At 37.4% G+C, this 12807-nt stretch overlaps 1 pseudogene; it reads left to right on the plus strand.

Annotated features, from left to right (window-relative positions):
- Positions 1-6554: 6554 nt before the first annotated feature.
- Positions 6555-11967, plus strand: LOC147927276 (uncharacterized; annotated as a pseudogene).
- The last annotated feature ends 840 nt before the right edge of the window (positions 11968-12807 follow it).

The raw sequence follows: 12807 nt of genomic DNA on the forward strand, positions 1-12807 counted from the left end.
CCGATTCTCTCAACCAAACCAATAGGAATCAAAATCCAGACCTTCCTCCTTCCTTTTCTGATACCAAAATCAACAATGAGCCGGAGAAACGAATCCCAAAGCAGATTCGGAGCCCAATAAAACTGCAAGAACGGAAACCACTTAGGCACCCTCCAGATACAAAATCGGATTTGAGTAATAAAACCCAGATCCCATGATCGATATCCAGCCACATCATGACCGCAAGAGATCCCCAAACAACCGTAAAAAAACCAGAAAGAATCCAGATAAAGATCGCTCATAGTAAGGTTGGAAAACCCTAGAGCAAAGAAATCGCCATCGCCATCGCCGATTTTTTTTTTAACTTACACACTTTATTATTTTATTATTTTTTAATCAAAGATCCTTTAAAAAAATGTGTGATGAAGATGCTCTAAGAAGAGTAGTAAATGGTGTGAACCCAAGGGAAACATTAAAACGGATTGTGAATGTTAGTCTTCCTCCTTTGCCATAGAAACTAAATCCTAAGAGAACGCAAGGGAAAATTAAACTAAGAAAAATTGAATATGTTGAAGCAATTCACAAATCTGAGATATAAATCAGACAAGATGAAACAAAATTTGTTGATTCAATCAGAGAAAGATGATACTAATTGTAGCCAATTAACAAATACCCAAAACAAACACTTGAAATACTTATTTTATTCTTTGTAATCGTTGATCACTACCAGAGATACTTTCGACGTTATCACTACCATATCTGCTTTCATCCTTTTCACGGCTTTTCCTATTCACAATCCCATTAAAATTATCGCCTCCTCCGACGTTATTATTCCTCATCGATGTTTTTTCCCAGTTGTTTATTCCTCTTCCAGGTAGTCCAAACACAAACAAAAAGAAAGTTTTATTTCTACGCAAATACATTTATTCTTAAAGGACAAGAAAGCGTCATACGAGCACTAGAGAGAGGCCGAGCGTGCGCTGAAAGAGAGATCTGAGCAGTCAATCTTTGTTCATGTCTTGAAGGAGAAGTAAATAAATTTTGCTTAGGCAAGAGGGAGAGTATTGTGGGAGAGAAGAGAGAACCATGAGAGTTGTAACATCCGCGAATCGAAATCCCGGTTTAGGATGTGCATCGATCGATGCAACCTGCATCGATCGATGCAAGGTCAGTTTTCACGAACGAGAGTAAGTTAAACGTTGTGTCTTGGGTTAGGAAAAACCCTGGAATCGAGTATAAAAATGGAAGCTCGAGGGTTTGGCCAAGTTTGGCCATTTTTGGATAGAAAGTAAGAGAGAAAAAAGTTCTTAAGTGTTTAATATACTCTCCCAGGCCCGACAACCGAGGAAACCCTAAGAATCTCCTTGCCATGGCTTCTGCTGTCGCTGATATGCTAAATTTAACCCTGAGCTACTCTCTCAAATTAAGAGATCAATTGTAGTACTTAGGGATCGAATCCACAAGAACTCTAGATTCACACAAGAGATTTAATAATCTTTTAATTATGCTAAACAGAAATATTTTAATCGAATTGCAAAATAAAACAGAAAATAAAAGAGATGTAAATTCAGATGGATTAAACGCTAGGCCTAGGGAAATTCTCAGGAAATCATGGAAAATCAGATCAATTAATTAAGCATGCAGGATTCAACAATTAAGCACCGTTCTTGAACTCTAAACACAATTGTAAAATAAATCAGTTCTCAATGCAAATATTATCTAAGTTTTAAAACCCAAAAATCCAAATCTCTTTGCAAAATTCAAGTTAAAAACCAGCAATAAAATCAAGTTTAGATAAGTTCACAAAATCACTAATTCAAATCTCTTTGCAAAAAGTAATTTTGCTCACCAAAGGTTTTTGTCAGGAAAAACAATTATATTCTCATATCAATCAATAATCCTAAGATCTAAATCCAGATGACTAATCAAAGATCTAGCATTAAGAACAACCTATGGTGAAGAACAAGAAAGATAATGAATCCTAAATTAACAGATCTAATAATCCATGAAATTCCTAATGAGAAACCCTAAACCTAACAAGTAGATCTACTCAGACATAATTGTAAGAACACAAATCATGATTAAAATAGATAGCATTAAGAGATTAAAGGAAGAAGAAAATGAGTTCTGAATCTTCTCTGAAGGAGTCTTGATTCTTTTCACCAAAAGCTCTCTAAAATCTCTCACAGGGTTTTGCTCTCAAAAGTTGCAGGGAAAAATAAAGCTTAGGTCTAAACAATGACCATAAAAATCCTATTTATATTCCTAAACATGTCTAGGGACTAATGATGCAAATATGAAAAACTTTGGGGCAGCTTTGTAAATCTTCAAAACTTGTGAGGAAAACTTCCGATTTCGTCTTTGGCCTAGCATCGATCAATGCTATCAGTGTGTCGATCGATGCTGGATTCTAAATTCATCTCTCAACTTCTGCAGCTCAGCCTCAATGCTTGATTAAGCTCCAAATCTTCCTATTTAGCTCCATTATGCTCTCATCCATGCTAAATCCTATAAAGACTCAAAAGACTCTAAAAATACCAAAAAGACTCTAAAAATAAGACTTATATCATGGCTAAAAACACCTAAAAACCATGATATATCAACTCCCCCAGACTTAGCATTTGTTTGCCCTCAAGCAAATCAAAAACTTCATCTGTGAAAGATGTTTGAAAATGAAGGAACTCATTTTCTTTTTAAAGTAATGCCATGATCATCCAAACCTTAATCCACATGCTTAGCAGATAAATCCAAATCGAACCACCATGTACTTCTCCGTTGACTTTCATAGCATCCCAAATTCAAACCAAATTCCACTACTTCCTCCATAAAGCTTTCATCGGTGAGTCTAATCAATTTGATCAATATCAATAACCTTCTAGACTCATTCCCATACAATACCATAACAAGCAAGACATATCTTTTACCACATGTGGTACTCTTTCTCTCCCCCAGACTTATTCTATTTATTCTTCCTTAGAGATTTGCTTTTTTTATTATTTTTCTTTTCTTTTCAAAGGTGTAAGCGAATACCGGGGTCATTGGTAATTTACCTACTCCTCGCTTCCAAGCTTTATGTGATCATTTGACTCAAGAGTAGAATAGTGGGATCACATGTAATTTACCTAACCCTCTAAACTGATCAAAATCATCTCATCTTTTATTCTCCTTTTCTTTACAAAGCTCTCAGGAGAAATATTTTAAACTTAAATAAGGGAGAGGAGTACCAAAATTTTCTTTTCTGAAGTCTTACTTGTCAGGTATGAACAAGGAGTCAAGCTCTATGAACATCAATCTCCTTGATGAGGTAAAAAGAAAAGTACAGAAATTACCTCAAGCTTTTGTGGATTCTGTTGGAAATTCGGATGTCTCTGGTTCACTGGTCAGCCATTGGATTTTTCATTAGTCGGATTTGTGGATTCAAGCTGCAGCATTAATCAACCAAGACAGTACACTAAAAAGAAAAATCATAGTTCCCAACAAAATTTTGACTCAATAAAACCATTTAAAAAAAAAACAAAACAAAAATGTAGTTAGTAACTGCCTCTCCCAGACTTAAACAACACTGTCCCCAGTGCTATCAAGTAAGAGATTGGTGAATATAATAAAAATAAATGAAAATCAAAAGAAAAATGAAAAAGATAAACCTACCAGTGGGTTGCCTCCCACTAAGCGCTTGTTTTCAGTCGTTAGCTTGACTGTGTCGGATCTCAGGCATCCGGTGGATCGGAACATGGCAGTGAATGCTTCCGAGAGTATGTCCTCTTCATTCAAGGGGGAGTGTAGGCAGTAGATGAATAAGGTCTACAAAGGACATGGGGAACATGACTTAGGTACTGGTGGCTTTCTTTTATGTTCTGCAAAATCATCAACAGAAGAAACAAGCGCTCTACGATAATCTCGTGGCTTGGTTAACTGCAAAACAGTTTTTGTACCTTTGAAATTCTTGTTGATGATAGGAGAAGGTTTGGGAGAAGAAGATGCATACTTTGGCCTTACCTGTGGGTTCTGGACTGTGGAATGGTGAGATTTCAGCTTTACAACAGGTCTAGGACTTGCAGCTAAGGATCCAATGCGAGAATCTTCGGTTTTGGAAAAGTCCGAGCTGATTCTGGAAGGTGTGTTGATCGATGCAACAGCTGCATCGATCGATGCTTGGCCTGTAACTCGTGTTTCTTCAACGATTCTGCAACTTTCCTCAGCAATCCGTGTTTCCATTACAAAAACGTCATCTACCAACGACTTGTCATGCATCAGAACCTCATCATGATCTCTAGTACTGATTAGATGATCTCCACTCCAATCTTCAAGCTCAACAGCTTGCTTATTCACTTTCTCAGCAGTCTCAAACTCTTTGACATACCCAGCAGTAATATCTTCATGAAGTTCTATGAGCAGATCATCATCAGAAGCAATCTCCACAGAAATTGTCTGACCATCAATAGTGGGAACCCTTCTCAGCTTGTCCATCTCAAAGTTCATGACCAAATCATCCACATTCAGAGATATGTGTCCCTTCTTCACATCTATGATAGCACTAGCTGTAGCCAAGAAAGAGCGTCCTAAAATGAGAGGATCACTTAGCTCTTTGTCATATTCTAGCAAGTCAGTGGGAATCATGCAATCTCCAATCTTGATTGGAATATCCTCTAAGACACCTTCAGGAATCCTTCTGGACCGATCAGCTAAGATAAGAGATATCTTAGTTGGCTTGAAATCTGTCATCCCAAGTCTCACAGCAACAGAATGTGGCATCAAGTTAATACTAGAGCCAAGATCACAAAGTGAGTGTGCAAACCTTCCTGTTGAAATAGCACAATCTAACACAAAATTTCTAGGATTTGGTAACTTCTTTGCAATCCTACTATGAATCATTACACTCACTTTCTCAGAGACAACCACTTTCTCTTTCCTCTCTTTCTTCCTCTGAGCAGGCTGGTTCAACAAAATTGAGCTAACATCCTTGGTAAGCAAAGCTCCTTCCTTAGGGCTTAAACCATTAGTGACCATCCTCTTCACATATCTCTTAATACCAGGAGAAAACTTGACTGCATCAATCAAAGGCATTTCTATCATCACCTTGTCCATCATAGCCTTGCATCTAGCTTCCTCAAGCTCCTGTTTGGATCTCCTAGGCTTAAGAAAAGGAACCTTAGGCTTATATGCTTTTTCTGAATCAGATGGTGGAACTGGAACAGAAACCGTAGCTGTCTGTGGGGGGTGTCTATCGATACTGATGGAGCATCGATCGATGCTTTTTTTCTGGAGTGAGGTTGCCTCGACGGATGGTGACTGCATCGATCGATGCATTGTGATGGCGTCGATCGATGCTGGTTCCACTAACGTATCTTCATCTGCTTCCTTCACTAAAATCGCATTACAAGCATGGTTGGGGTTCTCAGTTCTTCTAGAAAGAAGTTCCTCTTGTCTTTTAACAGACCCAACAGTCTGAATCACTTAATTTTCCAGCTTCTTGACATGAGTATTTAATGCATCAGACTACCTAGTCAGCTCAGTGTATACAGAATCAATCTTCCCATTGAAGTCTACTGTTAACTTTTGTTGACCTTCCAAAATCTGTCCAATCATTGATTCCATCTTGCTCTCTGCATTGGGTGGAGGGAGGGGTTGGTAATAAGAAGATCCATAGTTCCTTGTGAAATTGTTGTTTGGATTTCCTGAGAATGAATTCTTCTGACCAAATCTCTGATTTTGATACCCAGCTCCATACACATAGTTGACATCTGCTTCTGTAGTCTCTGGCTTTGGCTCAAAAATCTCAACATCTTCAGCAAAATTGACTGACTTCTTTCCAACAAGAAGGTTGTGCACTGTATCCAACTTAGCATTCACTGCAGCAAACTGATTTGAATCATGGCCTTCATGTGCTCTCTTCCGCTCTAAGTCTACATTCTTAGTGCTATTGCTTGATGCTAGCCTTTCTATCAACTTTTCAGCGTCATCTGGATACCTTGTCTTAAAGTTCTCATCACTAGCAGCATCCAAAGCCATCTAATACCTCCAATTAATACCACTGAAGAAGAAATTGATCAACTGCACCTCTGAGAACCCATGATTCGGACAATCTCTCTGGTATGCTTTAAATCTCACCCAAGCAGCTTTGTAAGATTTTGCAGGTCCTTGTCTAAAGGTAGAGAGCTTGATCCTCAGCTCATCAGACATTGCATCATCATAGAAGTAATTCAAGAATGCCACCTTGATGTCATGCCAGGTTGCAGAGATCCTGGTTTCAACTGCGTTAGCCAATGAGAAGCTTCCCCAGCAAGAGAGTAGGGGAAAAGCTTGCATTAGAGATAGTCCTCTATGACTCCATTAGCCTTGATGCTTGTAACTATATCCTCAAAGTGTTCAATGTGGTCTAGAGGCTTCTCATGTGGCAAGTTCTGGAATGGCCTTTGTCCAACAAGAGCGAAGTAGGCAGGCTTCAGCTCAAAATCATTCCTTGGAAATGGAGGAGAGACAATTGCGGAACGGTTCTCATAGAACAAGTCTGGTCTGTTGAAGTCCGCAAGAGTCTTGACAAGCTCTCCATTGTTGTCCCGTCTAGGCTGAAGGTTATGCTGGTTGTTACCATCCAAATTGGCTCCATTCGTACCAGCCCCGACATTGCGTCGATCGATGCCAATGATGCGTCGATTAATGCCTTCTTGATTGCGTCGATCGATGCCGACTTGATTGCGTTGATCGATGCCGACTGCATTCCCATCGGCCACAACGAGTTTTTCTTGAATAACATGTCCTTCAGCATCAAGTTTTTGGCCTAGTTCGTTGCGCACATGACCCTCTTGATCCCTCAAAACTCCAGCCGCATATGGTCTCAATATGATTGGGTTGACCATCTTTGCTGATTTGGCTGCTTTTGTGTTATGACGCTCTCCTAACTCTTGGTTTGTAAGCTTAACAACTAGACCAGTAGGATTTTTCCTGGTGCTAGGCTTAGGCATGTACCTGAAACACAAAAGAGAAAAGAAACAAAAGCGTGTGAGTAAAACAGAAAAAGAAAAATTTAGACAAAATCAAAGATTTTAATCTAATGGTGAATCAAAAGAGTCAACGGCGCCAAAATTTGATATGATCAAATTTAACCCTGAGCAACTCTCTCAAATTAAGAAATCAATTGTAGTACTTAGGGATCGAATCCACAAGAACTCTAGATTCACACAATAGATTTAATAATCTTTTAATTATGCTAAACATAAATATTCTAATTGAATTGCAAAATAAAACAGAAAATAAAAGAGATGTAAATTCACATGGATTAAACGCTAGGCCTAGGGAAATTCTCAGGAAATCATGGAAAATTAGATCAATTAATTAAGCATGCATGATTCAACAATTAAGCACCATTCTTGAACTCTAAACACAATTGTAAAATAAATCAGTTATCACTGCAAATATTATTTAAGTTTTAAAATAAAAAAATCCAAATCTCTTTGCAAAATTCAAGTTGAAAACCAGCAATAAAATTAAGTTTAGATAAGTTCACAAAATCACTAATTCAAATCTCTTTGCAAAAAGTAATTTTGCTCACCAAAGGTTTTTGTCAGGAAAATCAATTATATTCTCATATCAATCAATAATCCTAAGATCTAAATCGAGATGACTAATCAAAGATCTAACATTAATAACAACCTATGGTGAAGAACAAGAAAGATAATGAATCCTAAATTAACAGATCCAATAATCCATGAAATCCCTAATGAGAAACCCTAAACCTAACAAGCAGATCTACTCAGACATAATTGTAAGAACACAAATCATGAATAAAATAGATAGCATTAAGAGATTAAAGGAAGAAGAAAAGGAGTTCTGAATCTTCTCTGAAGGAGTCTTGATTCTTTTCTCCAAAAGCTATCTAAAATCTCTCACAGGGTTTTGCTTTCAAAAGTTGCAGGGAAAAATAAAGCTTAGGTCTAAACAATGACCATAAAAATCCTAGTTATATTCCTAAACACGTCCAGGGACTAATGATGCAAATATGGAAAACTTTGGGGCAGCTTTGTAAATCTTCAAAACTTGTGAGGAAAACTTCCGATTTCGTCTTTGGCCTAGCATCGATCGATGCTATCAGTGTGTCGATCGATGCTGGATTCTAAATTCGTCTCTCAACTTCTGCAGCTCAGCCTCAATGCTTGATTAAGCTCCAAATCTTCCTATTTAGCTCCATTATGCTCTCATCCATGCTAAATCCTATAAAGACTCAAAAGACTCTAAAAATACCAAAAAGACTCTACAAATAAGACTTATATCATGGCTAAAAACACCTAAAAACCATGATATATCAGTCGCCGTCGGCGACCCTCCTTTACCAGAACCCCCTTACCCGCCCGATCCCCCCATCCCTCCCTCCAACTTCGCCCAAACCTCCATCGTCGAACCATCTCCTCTATCCTCTCTCTTTCCAGCTTTCCACCTTTCCATTCTTCTAGATCTGGGATCTACGACTCTTTTTATATCCTCTAGTGATACTCATTTTGCTTGTTTGTGATTCTTTCCTGCTGTGTGCAGTTCACGGTACCAGATATGTTCTGAGATTTGTGTCTTAAGCATCAGTGTTTTAGCCAAGTCTGTTGGCGTTTCTTCGACGTTACTCCCCTCCGTAGAATCTGGCCTCTCATCGCCAGCGAGACATCCTACCCCCTTGCAATAACTGTCTGGTTCTTCTCTGACACCTCCACCTCCCCTCCTCTCCCAATTCCCCAGGTTTACTCTTCCTTTTCTGATTCTTCTCTCTTGGAAAGTTATCAGATTTTTGTGGAGTGTGTGGCTCTGTTTTTGTGGAATGCGGGTTTAGATCTTTCGATGGCCTTTGTTGCCTTTGGTTTTTCTTGTGTGCTCTGTTGTCGCCCCCATATCGCCTTTGTGCGACCCTTTACTGCAGTATGCAGATTATGCTCTGATATTCTATGTCAATGTTTGCTTCGTTAGTATTTTCTATCCTTTTCTCGCAGATTGGACAAAGAACTATTTTTATTGGCAACTTTCTAGTGAATCTAGTTCATTCAGACTCCCATAGTCCTTACTTCTCCTTGAAGGAGTTTATTATCCTCCCAAATACTTCACTTTTGTTTAGTGGTATTGTTATACGGAGCATTGTGTTGAAGGATGTTTTGTTTGGACCAGCAGTAACGATGTCAATCTTGTCTCGCTTGGACAGCTTGATCTTCGATTGGAATTTCAACCTTAATGGTGATTCCCTTTTACCTTGTATTGAGGTCTTTGTTAGTCTTGTTCTAATATGGTATGCTACTAAGAGCTTTGTCCCGATTTCTAACATTGGCATATATGTTTATGTCAATGTAATCTGGGAAGTGCAGTCCTTGTTTAGGGCTTTGCTTCCTCATCTTGGCACCCAATGCCTCATTGTCTTCCCAAAAGTCCCTCTTGTTTGGAGTGGTTTGGATGATCAAGCGTCTCCGGTATTGCAAGGATCTTCCTCCCGGTTGTTAGCTTCCTCTGCCCTTGTTGTGGAGTTTGTAACCCTTTGGGTTGCATTGGATGCAGTCTTTCTTGAAGTCTTGGAAATCGTCGTGTTTCGATTTTTCTTGGCTTCCTTTGTAAAATTGTTTCTTGTTTTTATCCCTAGTTTACTCTCCTTTGGAGTTTGTATGGGCACTTCTTGCCTTGTTATCTTGTATTTTCCCTTTATTTGGGTTGTAATGTCTCCTCTTTTGAGTGAGTGTGAGAATTAATTTTAATGAAAATTATCAGTTTGATAAAAAAAAAAAGTTCTTAAGTGTTCCCGAGAATTTTGAGAGATTTGTGTCTGTTCTTAGAGAGATCTGTAGCTGGGATCGTTGTAGAAGCTTGCTAGGAGTGTAGATCCGCTTGTTTAAGGGTCAGAACCTTCTTGGCAATGGTGAGTGCATGAACATGATTTATCTAAGCTTGAGATTCTCTGATTTTGCTTGTTTATGTGTTATATGGTTGATTCTTTGGCTTGTTAGAATGTTGTTGAGTCACAAGAGGCTTTGGGAGGCTTCTTTGTGGTATTGGATTGTGTTTTGGTGGTTTAGGGACGGAGATCCGGCGAGGAGCTTCGGAGAAGATGATGTTCAGCATGTGCATCGATCGATGCACTTGGTGCGTCCGTCGATGCACTGCAAGGACGGCACGATTTGACCTAGGAGCATTGGTCGATGCCATGTGGAGGCGTCGATCGATGCAACCCCAGTTGGTGTCTGTCGATGCATGGGTTGGTGTTGGTCAATGCAGTTATCCTTGTTTATTGTTTGTTGTTGATTGATGGTTAGAGTTATCTCAATTGCTTGTGTGTATAGCCCAGTAGATGGGAGGATTGCCTCACTGAGTGTTTATAAAATACTCATGCATCTCATATATGTTGTGGTGTAGGTAAAGGCAAAGTGTGATTGCGGAATCAAGGCGATGTTCTAATGGCTCGTTGATGTGTTGTCTGGCTTCTGCTAGGTTGCTAGATTTGAGTCATAGAATATTGTTAGGTTGATGGATGTTTGATTTATGACTGTTGGTTTTGAATTATTGGTCGTTGGTTTATTATTTATTGATTATTGGTTTAATGGCATCTGTTTGTTATTTCCGCTGTTGGTTTGATTGTGGTTAGGTGGCTGATGGCTACGAGACCACTAGTCAATTATTATATATTATATTAAAAAAACGGGTTGGATCGTTTCAAGAGTGAAAAGAACAAATTTGCCTTTTTAGTTGACTTAAAATGCTTATTTCCGTAAGTCTACACGTTTAGTCCTAAATCTATTAAGGCCATCTACAATAGAGGAACGGTGAACGTTTCTCTGAAAACTAAAAAAGATTATTATTATTACACATTTTCATTTCTTATTTATTTTTTAATATTTTCGCCGATAAGTAAATAACACCTGTCGAGAAACATGTCTCAAAGTTCTCCAACAAAGAATGTTACTCCTTCATTTCTTCTATCTTTATTTTTTTTAATAAGCATATTTACATCACCAACCTCCGCTGGGACTGTCCTAAGAATTTGAGAGAAAAGCCGAATTATATAATTGATCCAATATTTTATGGTTGGTAGTCCAAAAAGAATAGTTACCCCTTTTGAAAAAACTATTAGGATTTAACCTGTGGTACATCAAGGGACAACTATTTCATATAAGTTAAAAAAAAAAAATAGAGTGAGTTTCTATGACTTTTAATATTGATGTTACATTTTTGTATATATTTTGGTGTTTTTTTTAATAACTCATAGTAATATTTATAATTGAATTTATGTGAGTTGAATTTGAGAAAACTATAATTATTCAAATATTTAAGGCAATAGGATATCTAACATTAATTGGTGATGTATGATTTTGATTTTTTTTTTTGCAGAAAAATCTTACCAAAAAAACAACATTTAAATATTTTTAATTTGAACTATATTTCTCAAATTCTGAGTCTATTTGCCAAGATTGATATGACCTTTCTTTATAGTATGTTTGGTATCATGTATTGTTATTACAGATCAATTACTCGTAGAACAGTATTTACAATCTGTTATGAATATATCTAGTATTATATGGATGATTACATCATCTTACATAGAAAACTGATCTTGTAGTACTATATTAAGAAGAAGAGTTGAAAGAGAAATGTTTACAAAGAGAGTATGAATAACTTTATGTAGGCTTGGACTTCGGTTTCTTCGGGTATTTTGGTTCGGATATTTTGATTTTCGGTTTTTCTCAGAAATTGAAAACTGTTCCGAATTGAACTGATTAAGATTTCGGTTTGGTTCCATTCGGAATCGGTTATTTCGGTTCGGAAACTCGGTTATTTAGGTTAACAATTGAGTTGTTAAAAAAAAAAGCTTTTTTTTCATTGAAAATCAATAGATCGACACTGAAGACGAGTTCTGAAAAAGTGGAACTCCTAATATTGATCTGAAATGCGAAGATGTTGATGATGACTATGAAAGACGATGAACCAAAAGAAGAAGAAGAAGACGAAGAAGGAAAGATAATGGTGATGGATTGAAGAAGATTAGAAGAAGATGTTGATGAATCGAAGAGGAAGGAAAAAATAATGGTGATAAATCAAAATAAGAGGAGAAGAAAAAGAACAAGAAAAAGAACAAGAAAAGAAAGATTCTTTTGTTTGCCTAGTAACAAAAAAAGAGAATCGATAAATGTAGGAAAAAGGAGAAGAGATGACGGCTTGAAATATATTCGACTAGGGTTTTCAATTATTTGGTTAACCGTTCGGTTCTAGCGAACCGAACCGAAATTTTCGGTTAACCGACAAAAATTAAAATCATTCCGATTGGTTATGTTAATTAATTTAAACCGAACCGATTTGCCCAAATCTCGGTTCGGTTCAGTTTGGACAAATCGGTTCGGTTCTAATTCCCAGGCCTAACTCTATGTATAAGATGATAGTTTAGAAGATTGTATGTAAAAGAAGATTTGGGCTTAAAGTTCATATAGATCTTCTATATGAAAGGGGTTCAAATGACTTGAAGTTCAATGACCCAATAGAATATATGATGATCATATGAGTTTTTACGTGAAAGCATTGTTTATAACAGTTCAAACAGTTGATATATATGACCATAATGCATAACCTGAAGATGATGCTTTCAGGGGGAGATATATGATCATGTGCATGGTTGTACTCTTTCTCCCTTATCATGATTTTTATCCCAATGAGTTTTTCCTTAAAATGTTTTTAATGAGATAACAAAGAACACGCGAAGATAAACACCTTAAGAGAAATATTATGACTCCAATGGTGAAAGAATATCATCTTCAAAGTCTTTGACATACATTGATGAGATCGTGAGAGACAAAGATAATGATCAAGATGAGTCAATTAAGA

This window comes from Camelina sativa, chromosome 15 (genome assembly GCF_030686135.1).
Source record: "Camelina sativa cultivar CO46 ecotype springtype chromosome 15, ASM3068613v1".
NCBI classification, from domain to species: Eukaryota; Viridiplantae; Streptophyta; class Magnoliopsida; order Brassicales; family Brassicaceae; genus Camelina; species Camelina sativa.